Genomic DNA, 3,299 nt, shown 5'->3' with positions numbered 1-3,299 from the left:
CACTGCTTCTCCTGGTTTCCCTGCTCTGCCTTGAAGGCTCAGGGCACCGCCAGGTCTGCTGTGTTTGGACAGGTGCCTCCGATTATGTTCCAGCTCAGGCCATCAGCCTTGGTCAAATCTGTTACTTGGGGTTCAATCTACCAGTTAAAGGGTCTACAGACCCCACCCCACCACTCCAAGGTGTCGTGCCCGTTCCCACCACCAAGAACCATCCTAGGGGCCCAGTAGGCGGTGCATCCTCCAGGAGCTGGCTTTTTGGATGCAAATTAGTGCTGCCCTGGTCCAGATCATCCCTGGGTCCCCAGCAATGTCCTTGCCAGCCTTCCTCCCGGGGAGGGGCCCCCATCATCACTGAGGGGTCTGAACACGTGCTGGAAAGCAGGAGCAGGGGGGGAAATTGAGACCACCTGGCCTGGAAGTTCTGACCCAGGCAAGGGCAGCCGCTCGGGCAGGGCAGCGGCCTGGGCTGACCCGGGTTCCTCGGGCCCTCCACCATGCCGGGTCCTAGGTCCCAGCTCTGCCTGGCTGATCCACTGGTCTCCTCTCTCCTCAGAACCTAATTTTCTTGAGCTGCAGAATGGGTAGGGTCGACCCACTTTCAAAAAGTGGCTTTAAGCATTAAGTGAGAAAATGGGTGTGAAAATGCTAGAAGCCCTCCCCGACGCTTTCTCCAGCCGCACCCCGCCTCCTGCCCAGTTCCTCCATTCCTCAGATACTCCTGCTGCAGGGCCTCTGCCTGGGACACTCTTCCCTTTCCTCTGTGACAAGCCAATTCCCACTTATCTTTCAGGTCTCAGTTCTCATGTCCCCTCCCCAGGGAAGCCATCTCCGGCCTCTGGACCAAGACAAGGGCCCCTTCTTCACCGTCTAATGGCATCGTGTGTCCCTCGGAGCACTGTCACGGGGGCAATTTTGCGTTTATCTGTGTATGTGTATCAGTCAGGGTAAGAATGCTAGCTGCTGTAACAAACAGGTCCCAAAGTTCCAGCAACTGGACCCAGCCTGCATTTCTCACCCAGAGGCCAATCTGGATGTCCCCGGTCAGTGATGACCTTCTGCCTGACCCTGCAGTGTCCAAGCTCGTCCACCTGTGGCCCCATCATCTAGTAGGTCCTTTGCCTCCGGCCAGCAGACCGGGGAAGATTTAGAGTGTGAGGTGCATCCATCACCTCCATTGGCCAGAACTCAGCCACAACAGCCCCACTGACCTGCAAGGGAGGCTGGAAACATCGGACCAGGCATAGGAAATGGCAAGTGCTGAGGTCCTGGGGCAGTCGTAGGAGGGGAGATGGGAGAGGTAACAATGGCCCATGCTGAGGACAGTGCTTTCCTTGTGAGGAGGAGGGGCTGGAGAAGTGGCAGGGGCAAGTTCTGGCTCCCGTGGTCATCGAAGATTTTGTGTTGAGAATAGACTGCGGGTGGCAAGCCAGAGGCAGAGCCATGGTCAGAAGATTCCTGTAGAAACCCAGGCTCACACCAGCTGGTGGCTGTGGAGGTGGTGGCAGTGGTCAGCTTCCTGCAGGGTGGGATGTGGGCAGTGAGAGGACAGGGGCCAGGGAGCTTGCCCAGGCTTGTGGCCCCAGCAGCTGGCAGGACGCCATGGGCCAGCTGTGGGTGGGGCTGGTTGGGGGTCTGGGAGGACCAGGAGTGGCTGAGTGCAGGAGGCAAGAGGGGTGGAGGCTCTGAGGCCAGCAGGGCAGGGCAGGCCAGGGAGCAGCTGGAGATGTGATAAGGGGCCCCGGATGACTTCATTCAGAGCGCGGCAGAAGCCAAGCAAGGAAGGGCTTGTCCAACTGGTTTTCTAGAAAGATCCCTTGGCTGCTGGGGAGGGGTGGACTCTGGTGGCCAGAGGGCAGGAGGAAGCCGAGGGAGACTGGCCAGTGGCCAGGGGCAAGATGTTGGTGGCCGCAGTGGGGAGAAGTGGGCAGGCTGGGGGTGTCCTGGATTGGGGGGCCCTGGAGAGGAGCAGGGCCGGCAGAGGACGTGCTGTGTGTGAGGTGCTGATGGGGACACCACCACAAATGCCGCCTCCCAAGTCACTGTCCCCAGAGGCGGCCACGTGGTGGCCAGTGGGGGCAAGCGTGCAGCTTAAACGCCTCAGAATCAGAGCTCTGGCCACCTCCTCCTCTTCATTCGAAGCCCCCCGCCCTGTCTGCCTCTCGTCCAGCCCTGTGACCACCACCCCCCACCCCCTTCTTGACCTTGGCCTTACCCGACCTCACTGGCTTTTCCAGTTCTCCTAAATACTGCCCTGGGGGTCAGGAAAACCCACTTGGCTCCTGGTTCTGGGACTAGCCACCAGTCCGACTGTACTGGCAGGACATTGCCCTTTGTCCTCTAGCTGGGAAACCCCAGCAGGTCAGGGCAGCATCCACAGCCAGCGACAGTCCCAGGTCACAGCGGCTCCCTGTCTAGCACTTGCTTGCCCCCTGTGACGGGGAGCTCACCACCACAGGGTCCAGCTGCAGGAAAGAGCTGGCTCTGGACTGGAAGGCTGTCTCTGCTCCTGCAAGTGGGCACAGAAGCCACCCTGTGCCCCTGCCAGGCCTATCTCAGGAAAACACCTTCCCTCCTGCCAGGCCCTGTCTGGACAAGCCCTGGGCCTGGGGCCGGGTGGGCGGGGTCACTTCACTTGTCTGGTGTCAGTGTTTCTGGCTGTCTGTCCCCATGCCCACAGACAGGTTTCCCCGAGAATGTGGAGGGGAGCAGCCCAATAACTGAGGTCCCCACAAGAGGTACTTTTCTGTAATGACTTGGGTCACAGATGCTCAAAGTGGAAAACTGGGAAACAGATCAGGACACCAAGAGCCCCGAGGGGTCTCAGGTCCAAGGAGCAGCCCGTGCGCACAGGCCGCAGGCGGGGAGACTCCTGGAGGGAGTCGCCCCACCCGCAGGGCCACCTCGGGCACAATGCCCCTTCCCCAGCCTCCGCCGCCTCTTCCGCGAATCCGGGAGATTCACATGCCCGCCAGCAAGACAGGGCGGATGGGAAAGTCCTTTCAAAGCCCAGAAATGCGACGGGCGTTCCTGCTGCGCTCCGGGCGGGGGTGGGGGCCACCGGCCGGCATGCCCGGTTGCACCTCGGGCAGATCTCAGCTTCCCAGTCTGTAAAGTGGCCTTGACCGCACTGCTCCAGGAGGGTGGGGTGGCGGAGGCTTTGAAAAGAAAGACAGTCTTGAAGCCTCCCGCGGACCCCTGGCAGGGAGGGAGGCGAGTGGCGGGCGGGGCCTTGGGCGCGGTCTATAGGGGGCGGGGCCTGTTCGAGGCGGTAGCCTTCCCCCGGCCTGATGGGGCCGGGG

This window comes from Lipotes vexillifer, unplaced genomic scaffold (genome assembly GCF_000442215.2).
Source record: "Lipotes vexillifer unplaced genomic scaffold, Lipotes_vexillifer_v1.1 scaffold1701, whole genome shotgun sequence".
Lineage (NCBI taxonomy): Eukaryota > Metazoa > Chordata > Mammalia > Artiodactyla > Lipotidae > Lipotes > Lipotes vexillifer.
This window is presented reverse-complemented; position numbering follows the sequence as displayed.